The following is a 12524-nucleotide window of genomic DNA, read 5'->3' as shown; positions in this document are numbered from 1 at the left end:
ACATGTCATCCAAAATCTCACACTGACACACTACCGGACATCTCAACTGTCCCATAGTAGCCACGACTCTTTGTCTGAAAATAATGAACTATCACACTCCTCATCTTCGACTCCCCAACCAACGTCCCATCATGAGAATTATCATGAGAACAGAGACCTCACCCCCACACTCGATATCCATCATAGACAATGAGTGCCACCTCCCCATTATACTCCTCTTTATTACCCGACACTGTTGCCAACATATGCCCTACTATCCTCAAATAGCGTATATCCTTTTCCTTGACCATCTCAGTCCCCAATGATGACCCTCTCATGCTATAATATTACCTTGCGGCAGACATACTGCCCAGATACTCAGGTGAAAGATCACCACCAATGCTACCCCACAAGGTTTACCTCCAAGCTCAGCAACCGGAAGCTCAATATCTCTTTTGTTTCTCACAGAAAATAACACAACTCTGGTCACAGAAAGTGACATCTCCACTATCGGCCGATTGCTCAAACCAGACTGTAATCCTCCATAAAGCACCATCTCTACTCATACCTGAGTCTTGCGACTCCACCTGTCATCTCACCAAAAATCTCTCGGAAACTAACTCAATTTCCCTCTCAAGGTATGCTCCATTGAAACTCGTTCAACATGGCCCTCTGGCCCCACAATCTATCATATCTGATCTCAGTCTAATCAATCTCAACGGAATAACTGGTAAAACCAGAAGCATTAACCGCCACGAATCATGGTACTCGAACCATGTGACCACCTCTCGATCTGCTATGAATCATGGTACCCGAACCATGTTATCTCCTCTCAATCTGCTACTTAGAACCTCTGGAACTCTCCCTATTTCGAGTACGGGTCCTCTGCTTTCAGTAGTACGGGTCCATACTACCTGCCATATCTACCCATACTTTCCACACGGATCGTCCCAGATTTCCTAAGTGGCTGCTCAACCTTCTCGATCACCAATCCCGTTAAACCTGGTCGCTCCCCAGTGAATACATTAATCTATCAGCGTACTCATCTGACTAAGGTCTCTCCCTAGGCTCTTCCTAGGTTCTCACACTTCTCTGCCATCAGCTGTTGAAGAACTCCTTATGATTCCAGCCATCTACCTCCTGAATATCATCATATTCGCTTAGTAGCTGACTCCCATCACCGAGAGTTCCACAAAGCAAGAAGCAAGGAGCATTCGGGCATCGAATAATCTCCACCAGCACGTAAAACCACTCTAGGTTACAACTCTATTTACTCTACTCACACTCAAAAGGTGTCACCGAACTCAAGCAACTCTACCCCACGCGAGTATCTAACTACTCTCTCAGTAGGCTCCTCCAATGCTCATCTAGGTATCTTTCATAGATTACTCCTCTACTCAAAGCTCTACCTCTGAAATATTCCTGCTGCATACTCTTACTCGGCACATACTCAAAGCACATCACAGATAGCAACATCCCTAGGCTAAGGCATCACAAATCAGGCAACTCTAGCTCTAAAATATGAAATACCTAGCCTATCACCTAGCATGCATCACTAATATCTCAATAATAACTCATAACATAACTAAGTAAGGGTACTTTGGGAAATCACTGTTCGGGCTCTGGCTGATTGTACACACTGCTCCTTCTCGTTTTCTCTTGGAAACTCTTGCTCGTTTTAGAAAAATCATTTCTTTTGAAATTTTTTCTGAAATCCCCAGTTTGAGTCCAGACATACCCGAAGGTGTATCCGAATCCCTTAAACCAAGGCTCTGATACCAACTTGTAACACCGTAAATTTTCAAATAATTTTTCATTTAAAATCACATAATTCTCATAACACATTTCACAAAAAATCTCATTTATTTAATTTACAAATCGCAACTCCATAATTGTTTGATTAAAATCCAGGATCTTCAAAACATAACTCTTTCACTGGTGTGTACAATCAAGCCGGTGCCTTCCCGCGATCCTGAGAAAAACCTGAAACACATAACACATAACACGGTAAGCATGAAGCTTAGTGAGTTCCCCAAAATACCACATATTTAGCCACTCGAGGCTATAACTCTGTATGACCCTCCGGTCAAGGTATCTCAGTGGGACCCTCCAGTCCCACAACTCTGGTGGACCCTCCGGTCCTAACTCTGTAAACTCTGAGTGACACACAACATAAATCACAAAGAAATAATGCAGGATATCACAATACACAGATAAACACATAAAACAGCTCAATCACATAAAGATACCACTCTTGGTAAGTATAGTGAGAAGACTCACCTTGCAAGCAATCAAGCAATTATCCTCGAACTCGAATCTCGAACTAGCCACCGCCTGCCACATAGGGTACATATCTCTAATTAATGCTCGATTCTCGACTCTAAGTAGCAAAATGTTATTCTTCTCTCTCTAACTCTTGAATTGGGTAAAATACCATTGTACCCCTCCATCTTCTCCAATACTCATGTTGACCAAACCCTAAAGTCGACAGAAGTCAAACTCGAGTCAACAGTCCATGTTGGACCCGACTCGTCGAGTGCACTCTTGCGACTCGTCGAGTCCCCTCGTTTCCTCTGAAGTTTCAAGAAAGTCCAGCTCAACTCATCGAGTTGACCCCCAACTCGCCGAGTTATCGCACGATCAAGGTCATCGGGACAAACCCTCACCGACTAGTCGAGTCAGGCCATGGACTCGGTGAGTCCCTTCGATCTGATTTCTCATTCAGACGATTTAAGGCAGATTCTATCACTCCAAACACTAGATCTACCATCCTAAGGCTCGATTGTCACGTAAAGCTTCGATCTTTACACTCATGCATGGTGGTTTTGCTCCAAACTACCAATACATGTTCTCATAAGGTGTTAAACACCATACTCCTCATATGGATGAATAAAGTTGGGACTTTTAGGCTCTAGGGACCTCACAAGGTCCAGATCTGAGGTTTAAACCTCTAGATAACCTAGTATTCTCGAAGTCCCAAATAATATGATGAAAACCCTAACTTCCCAACTCATGAGATCTAACTAATTAAAGGGGAAAGGTTCAAGCTTTTTACCTTCCTCTTTAAGCTCTGGACAAAATGGCCTGAACCCTAACAACTCTTTCTTGTTCCTTGCTGAATAAACTCCTCTTCCTCCTCAAAGATGCACTAAAATCCTTCAAGGCTATCTTGAAGACTCTCTTAGCTCACTACACTCGCTTAGGGTTTCACACAGAAGGGTTAGGCAGCTGGCGAGGCAGAAATGGGGGCATAAGTTCCCTTATATAGGCCCCAACTACCGGAAATTAGGGTTTCTCTGCCCAACACCCACTCGGCGAGTCGGCTCTCTGACTCGTCGAGTCCATTCATTAATCCGACGCGGACAACTCGACTCTACTCGACGAGTTGGGTTCACAACTCGTCGATTCACTCCATAAATCTCAAAAATAAAACACACAATAATATACCTGAAAGTCCGGATGTTACACCTAGTGACCTCTACGACTTTCTTCAGGCGTCCGAATGAAATGACATTTGTTACCCCATAACTTCCGTTCCAACTGTAGCTAGCAGTCAGGGCATGGGATTGTTAGTCCCGTATAGATTTATACACAAATCTCACGCTCTCCCTCCAGGAGACTCTGGTTATACTGTATAGGACTTAGAAACCGTACCCTGAGGGGTACAACGAAGTAGTGCCCCACAACCCTGTATTAACTAGTTTACGTATAGTGTAGTGTAGTGGCCTTTTCTGGTATTTGAATATGTATGTATAACATTGTAGTAATGTACTTGTTGTTGGGTTTTGAGCATTCTAACACTCCTATGGTGTACATGCAACCCTATAAACCTTGGATCTATGTTTTCTCTATTATACATGCAAATATTAACTATTCCAAGGTTTCATCCTAACTATCATATTATGAAGCACCTATACTACAAAGTTCTACTTATATGACATACCTTTTGATGTAGCTTGATGTCTTCAAGCTTTTAGAGCTTAGCCCCAATAGTGTGGAAGCCTCAAATGGAATCACAAATCACCAAAACACCTTGGAAGAACTTGAGAGAATATGTATCCACACTAAAATCGGCCCATACTTTTTTTCACACACTTGTGCCAATTTTGTGAGCCAAGGACCCCTTTATATATTATGGAGGATTAGGGTTACATCCATGTAAACCCTAATACCCATGACCTTTCATTTACATAGGATCCATGGGTTAAAAGCTCCATGGACCATCCATGAAAGCTTAGCCCAACCTAAATGAACTTGGCCCATTCCATATATATAAGAGTCCATATTTAATTAGTTCTTTTTGATCACTTAATTAATTCTAAATTAATTCTTGATCAATACTAATTAAATAATATGATTCCATATTAATATATTAGAACTTATAATATATTAATATAAATCATAAATATACTATTCTTAAAAGACTATCCATATAAATTGTGCCGGTGAAGTGCAACCCAAATGGACCATGCCGGGTCGGGTCAAGTACATACCAAATATAGTTATGGACTTAGACATTAATCAAACAGTCTCCCACTTGGATAAGTCTAAAACTATTATTGAGTATGACTTCAAAACCTAACTGGCAATCGTAGCTCTTAAAGCCGCTGTCGAACTCTGACCTTGTCAATGACTTGTCTATTAGATAAGGGATCATATATTCCTCCATTCTAGATATCATATGGACTGAGACATGGATTATAATCATTCTCTCTGTCCATTTGTTGTTTCCCGATTTCCGATTTATGATGACTGACTGATTGAACAAATCAAATCAGTCCTGGCTTGGCCAAGCACTCACATGTGTCATTGCTAAATCATCGAGGGGCCCACAGATATCGCTTTTATCCCGAAGGTAAAAGGAATGGATAAACTTCGACTCATATGGCTTGTTCTACTACTTGTTGAATCATACACAAAGGAACGTTTTATAACATCGAGTTACCAATGCGTTTTCGTGCAATCAATGTATAACTAACTCATAGTAACAACTCATATCTCTAGGTTTTAAGAATATAAGATATTATCGTCTCATGATCACTCGTGATAAATCCATGAAGTGATTCAAATGAGCGTGGGTTGAATCCAATACTCAGAACTTATGAGCACTCATGAGTGTTGTAGCACCACTTTGTCCACCAACTTGGACCTCTACAAACCAACCCATGACAGTCTTGATTCATATCTACTTCCAACATATGACCGTCTGTGGATGGTTTGAATAACTTAATCATTCAGGAAGAGCGACTTAGTTATTCTGGAAGTCAAAACATGCAAAGTGAAACACAAGAATAAATGAATCAAATATGGTATCAAACCCTATGAATATAAATAAACACTTTTATTTATCACCATACTTATTACTCATTATTCATTGTTTCGGTTTTATCAAGTTTATACTTGAATTAAAAACACTAGTTGTCCCATGCTCCAAGCATGTACACTATGTTTTTCTTAAACAATAGCTTTGCCATACACCAAGTATGCACTCTATGTTTGTCTATGATCCTTACTTTGTGAAATAAACCAATTGAACATAATTTCAATGATTCTAATTTCACACTCCCAAATCCTTATCGAAAAATGTGAGAATTTCAAATTCCTATCATTTATCGAAATCTGTTTAGATTTTAAACTTATATGCACTGACCCTCCTGTAATGAATATGTATAAAGTCACAAAGACTTGTCAACAGTCATTATAAGGTATTCCAATGGAGATCAACTCCATGGAAATTAAGTCTCATATTCAAAGTACATTGCTTTGGACATGCTTCTTGCATTAAGTTTTCTAATCTTACACAGATAACTTCCACCTATGGAGACAACTCCATATTCTCATTTTGACCATCACTTCTGAATAATAGATGCCTCTCTTCAGAATATGTCAATATGGTCCTTCCAAAATTAGCACTATACTTCCAACTGTCCCTGAGCAACCAATCTTTGGTAAACCTCAGATTGTCCTCGACAATTGCTTAATCATTTTAGTCATATCCAATTCTAGACCTTTTCCCTTCTTAATGCTTCTGGGCATTTGGAAAAATTTAGAAATGACAAATATTATAGCACATGCAATCGATCCTGTACCCAAAGCAAATGGTACACGATTCATGATGTCTCACATAAAGACATGATTCTAGACCAGTCTTTTGCTACAATATTTTTATTTGCCATGTTTTCAAAATTTGACTATGAAGAGGGATGTCGTAATCATAATCGAATTTTGAGAACGCAATATATAGAATTTCCTTAAGTTGAACCAATCCAACATGAAATTCATATATATATTCTTGACTAAAGATGATTAAGGTCTCAATCTAAGCCTTTAGAACTGAAATGAAGTATATCCTCTCCCTTAATTATAGCAAAACAACTTTTTCAATCTCTGCAGCCTCACGAATTGAAACTTTTGTTTTCTATAATTAACATTGCTAACTTGCAACACTAACAATAATTATCATGCTCCCACTAACATGATGATTATTAGCATAACACTTATGCTCCCACTAGCTTTGACATGTACTCAGAAATCAGCTGGACTTCTAGAAATCAATACTTTATTGACTTTCTTACCAAAGTTCAGATTTCTGATACGAGATGCTTTGATAAAACTTTATCAAAATCATACACCTTTCCTTAGATAGCATGCATGTGTGTCTAAACAATTTCAGAACTATGAAAAGGGATGCCGTAATCATAGTCTCAATTGTTTAGACCTTTTGCCATCTGCTTCAAATCTACTTGGTGGAAGTGTTTCCTCACCATCATTTTCATGAATCGGAGAGAAACCTTATGACCCTTAGATTTTATGGTGTATGTGTTCTTATCCATGTGAATCGTCAAAACCATAGTCACAAGACAAGGATAATGACAAATCCAAACTCATATGGACTGAACTTATGCCATCTTAACTTCTTGCCACCTGGGAGTACAGGGTCGGCCATTGCTTCCAAGTTGTTATGCAACCAATTGAGAACTTTCAGAACTCCTATGCAAAGCCAACTTTAACTGGAATGGGCATAGAATATGTCAACACGATAAGTTATAAACCTCAAGTCGTGTGCTAGTGAAGAACCTCAGGTTTTATTCTTGATTAGTTCTTGAAATTCTTTTTAGGATCTTTAAGACTCCCACTGTCCTCTTGACATATAAGACTATATTGCCAAATATTCAAGAGATAATTCGGATTCTTTATCAAGACAAACACTTCACACAATTGGCCTTAGTTGGTCTTTGTTTTATCCAAAACATCACAACTTACCAATTTCAAATGTACAAGAGTAGGACGCTTTTACTCTTACATTTGACAAGTGTTTTAAACCTTTCTTTAAGATATGTCACTCAAGTTATAATCTTGGAGTATGACTCTAAGAATTGTTTTGGAACGAAGTATGACTCATCTTCCTGATCTAACCATTTCAACAATTCATGACTTCTCTTCTTAGTCATAATAATGCACTAAGATGACCTTTAGAGGACTAATTGTGATATTATTTCTAAATCATTAAGATGATCACAAACATGATACTAAAGTACTCTCCCATCTTTTCAGATTTGAGAAACTTTTATCTTTCTGCCTAATTTGATTCTTCCCATTCGTTCTGCCATACATTGAGATTTTTCCAATGTTTCAGAATTATACTTAAACTTGTAAGTATAACCATATTTACTAAACTTTAGTAAATCAAATAGTCTTAACGAGCTTTGTGGTGGACATGACCAGTGCACAAGAATGTGTACTCGATCCCTTTAGTCCTTCACTTGACTCACACATCCATGTGAACAAGTAATTAGTCTTGATTTTCCAATGCTTGAAAGTTCTCATTCATCATACTATTCAACTTGCATGATTCCAAGTTTCGGTCCAATTGAAACTTGGGTGATGAGGAGCTTTCCTGATTTGGTAAATTTAGACACTACCACAAATGAAAGAATCAAATCCATTTTCCAATATTGCTGTCAGTGGAATCATATAAGCAACAATTTTCCACAAATGCCATTGTAAGGATACTTCAAATAAATAAAATTAAATAATTTTCTTTTATTTTAAAACTTTGTGGAAAAACTTATCCTTACAATCCACATGGAAAATTGTTGTTATCTATTCCTTAGCAATATATCATAACTTCTTAAGCAACTGCTCAAAATTCTGATGCGATCGAAATCCACCTTCGCGATCAGAATCAACATATACTTCCTTTAAGATTTCTCTCTATTCTTTGATTCTTAAAACATCAACATGTGACCCAGTCACATCATGTAATAAGGATCTCAGAATAGAACTTAACAGAGTTAGATAATGGGCTCTACCTGATGTAGAGTCAAACTTATTGACTTTAACATCCTTAGGTAAATTTGGCAGCTTTGCAATCAACGCCCCTTCCTTTGGCAAAATAAACATATGGACCCTTTGGTAATGGGACTATCTCAGACTTAGCCTTTCTCTTTACCATTTGGTCAACCGGGTTGACTATGGCCAATCCCTTTCCATTGGGAAGAGAATGCTTTTTCTGGATTTCCAGTGTCACCATTGTCACTGTCCATAAAGTTTTTGGGAAGTTGATCTTCTAATCAAATTTGCTTTACTATCCTTCCAAATCATTGCTGATTCAGCAGCACCAAGCAAATAGATATGATCATTAAGGTTCATGTCATAGTCTGTTTCATAGTAGTCCCAAAGGAACTCACTATGTGACTTAGAAAGTGATTGAACATCCACCTTTCTCAAGACTTTGACACCCAACTCTCCCGGCTTGTCAATATGTGACTTCATCTCTAAGATGTGATTACACATAGACCTTGCTTGCCATTAGGGCTTGAGTGACCTTGAACTTGTGGGTTAGGGAGAATAATTGGAGGAGGTGGAGGAAGAGAAGTATGACTTCCATGAGCCAAACTCAGGAAGTCATATTCATTAGGAAAGCTTGGTTTGGGAAGATCATTGTTGTCTAAACCAGACATCAACAATGGGAGAAATTCACGTAAAGTTGATTTAAGTCCTTAATATAACACCCAATATGATATATTAAGGCTAGGACCCAACAAACTATTTTATAACTTGGAAGAGGGATGCCGTAATCCAAGCTATAAAATATTTGAAGGTAGGTGAATGACGATTCACCAATTTCCACCAAGATAAACGAAATGTATTATTAGGTTTTAATTGGTTTTGAAACTCCTAGATTCTTTTGAAATTCATTGAACTTTTCAATGGCATGTTTCAATCTCGAGTGTGCCCTTCAGGTTTTGTGACTGGGATGCCGAGGATCACAAAACAAGGTGTGAAGTAACCATGCAAATATACTTGGTACCCTTAATATTTACCCCTCAATCGATGTGCCGGTTAACCACACACGCTCCAACGATACTATGATAAACATTAATTTACCCTTTGCCTACCTTGTTAAGTCCAGGTTAGTGTGCCAGTTAACCACACACGCTCCACTAACAGCTTAAACAAAGTGCAAAGTGTAATTTCATGGATTAGCACCTTATTCACATTTTCCTAAGTAACTAAGATTGGGTATTAATAACAGTTTAGTTACTTAGTATTTATCATTAATACTTATAATGAAGGGAGAATTATAGTCCTTGTCCTACCCGTTCGGCTAACGACCCTCCACCGGTCAAGGAAGCAGTGGGTGAGAGTGGACACCCATTAAACTGCCATTTTATAGGCAGTAACCTTATACCCCCCTTATAGACCGGCTTCGTGAATGAGGCCTACTAATGGTAAGACGACTTTACTCTTATACATATATATAACTATTATTAACTTATAATATTATAAAGTATAAGGGTTGAATTTTAACTTTTAAAATTCTAAGGGCTTAACTTGGAATTAAAATATTCATAAGTGAAAACTTTACAAATTCCAAAACTTTAGGGCAAGTTTTGAAACTATTCAAAACTTTTCATTTCATAACTTATGAGTTTAATTAAGGTTTAATGAAAAAAAAAATTCAAGTTCCATAACTTGAGGACAAGTTATGGAAGATATTAAATCATTTAATGATGACATTAAAAATAGTGACTCTTCTATTTTCATAACCTATGAGACTTAATGACACTTTAAAAAGAAAACTCTTCACTTTCCATAACTTGAGGACAAGTTATGGAGTTCATAAAAACCATTAAGATCAAATATTCCAATTAACACAATAATCAAATAATTTTTCTATGATCTAGATTAAACTCATAAGTAAAGATAATTCACATCAACAATTTTCAAGAAATTAGATAATCATATAAACTAATACAAATCTTGAAACTTTGACAATTATCCTTTGAAGACTCTTGGAATTCATAACCTAAAGAGTTAATAAATGAGACATTTCACATCCATAACTTATGGAAGTTTCAAAACTCTTAAGATCATAACTTCAAAAAAACTTTTGAGTTCCAAAATTTTATGACAAAATTTGTAACTCCTTAAAACCATTTAGATCAAACTTTTAAAACAAATAAAATAAAATCATCATATCATTCTATCTTTTAATAAATTGACCTAATTCAACTCTTGTAGTAAAGTGACTCAAATTTTATAAATAATTAGTTTTTCATAAAATCAAGTAATTATCATAAAATTTGACAAACTTCATGTTTTTTTTTCTTTTTTTTTTCCTTTAACTTGAAAAAAATACATTTGCATCAATATAACAGAAAACAACCTGTCTCTGATACCACCGTTGGGTTTTGAGCATTCTAACACTCCTATGGTGTACATGCAACCCTATAAACCTTGGATCTATGTTTTCTCTATTATACATGCAAATATTAACTATTCCAAGGTTTCATCCTAACTATCATATTATGAAGCACCTATACTACAAAGTTCTAGTTAGATGACATACCTTTTGATGCAGCTTGATGTCTTCAAGCTTTAAGAGCTTAGCCCCAATAGTGTGGAAGCCTCAAATGGAATCACAAATCACCAAAACGCCTTGGAAGAACTTGAGAGAATATGTATGCACACTAAAATCGGCCCACACTTTTTTTCACACACTTGTGCCAATTTTGTGAGCCAAGGACCCCTTTATATATTATGGAGGATTAGGGTTACATCCATGTATACCCTAATACCCATGACCTTTCATTTACATAGGATCCATGGGTTAAAAGCTCCATGGACCATCCATGAAAGCTTAGCCCAACCTAAATGAACTTGGCCCATTCCATATATATAAGAGTCCATATTTAATTAGTTCTTTTTGATCACTTAATTAATTCTAAATTAATTCTTGATCAATACTAATTAAATAATATGATTCCATATTAATATATTAGAACTTATAATATATTAATATAAATCATAAATATACTATTCTCAAAAGACTATCCATATAAATTGTGCCGGTGAAGTGCAATCCAAATGGACCATGCCGGGTCGGGTCAAGTACATACCAAATATAGTTATGGACTTAGACATTAATCCAACACTTGTAATATAAAATAATTATATTTAAATAATTATTTAGTAGTGTTTCCTTGTACCAATGTATTAGAGTCTTGTTTCCCAAACTATACCTATTATAGTTTGAATAAATGTTTTGATTCTGTGTATTGTACTTAGCAAAATAGTGTAGAGATTCCCAAACTATACCAATTATAGTTTATTCGTAATGTTCTGTGATGTACTGAAAACATTTGCAATCTAATCGTATGAGAGTCAAATACTCTTATGCTCGACATATTACAAAAGGGTTAAAATATATAAAAAGATTTTTAGAAGTGTATCGAATGCTCTTTTTGAAACAATTGTAAAGGTTTAAAACTATTTGTATAAACACAAAAGTCCTTGTGTTTTACTTGTATCCCCCCTAAAAATATTAAAAACATTGAAAAGTTAGGGGTATGAACTCACCTCGAATGTGCGTTTGAGGTTAGGATAGCAAAGCGGTAGAGACGATCCTCGAGTTGTTGTACGAGCGAATGACGTTACCCTAAAATAATTATATTCGACGTCGTATTTAAATTAATAATATATTAATTTAGATAAAGTGTTAATTAATTATTTAAGTGAAGAATACTTACAAGAATTAATTAGAATAAATGGGAAATGTTGGAAAATGGGGTTTACGGATGAAAATAAGGGTTTGCGGTTGGAGGGTTAGTGTTCACGGTTGGATCTTGAATATTTATGAATATTTGAAGGCCACTTGAATATTTGAAGATGATTTTGAATGTTCTTGATGGAAATTATGAAGTTTTGAAGGAATAGTGGCGTAAACACTTAAAGATTGAGAGAAAAAGGAATTGTTCACGGTTGAAGATTGAAAGAATTTTGAGAGAGTTAACGGATGCAAATGAGATAAATGAAAGTGTTTACGCCTAGAACACTTATATATAAGGAGTGTTTACGGATTGTAGTTTGGTAATGGCTTGGGTTTTCAGATCCTAATGGGCTCCTTAATGAGTTTTCGCCCCAAAAGTCAACCAAGGAGAAGTGTTCACGGTTTTTGGTCAATGTGTAAAGGGTTTTCGGATTTGGTGTTTTTAGAAGGGTGTTTTCGGATTTGGTTTACACCCTTAAGGGTGTTCACG

Source organism: Lactuca virosa, chromosome 7 (assembly GCF_052849685.1).
Source record: "Lactuca virosa cultivar CGN04683 chromosome 7, Lactuca_virosa_CGN04683_v6, whole genome shotgun sequence".
NCBI lineage: Eukaryota > Viridiplantae > Streptophyta > Magnoliopsida > Asterales > Asteraceae > Lactuca > Lactuca virosa.
This window is presented reverse-complemented; position numbering follows the sequence as displayed.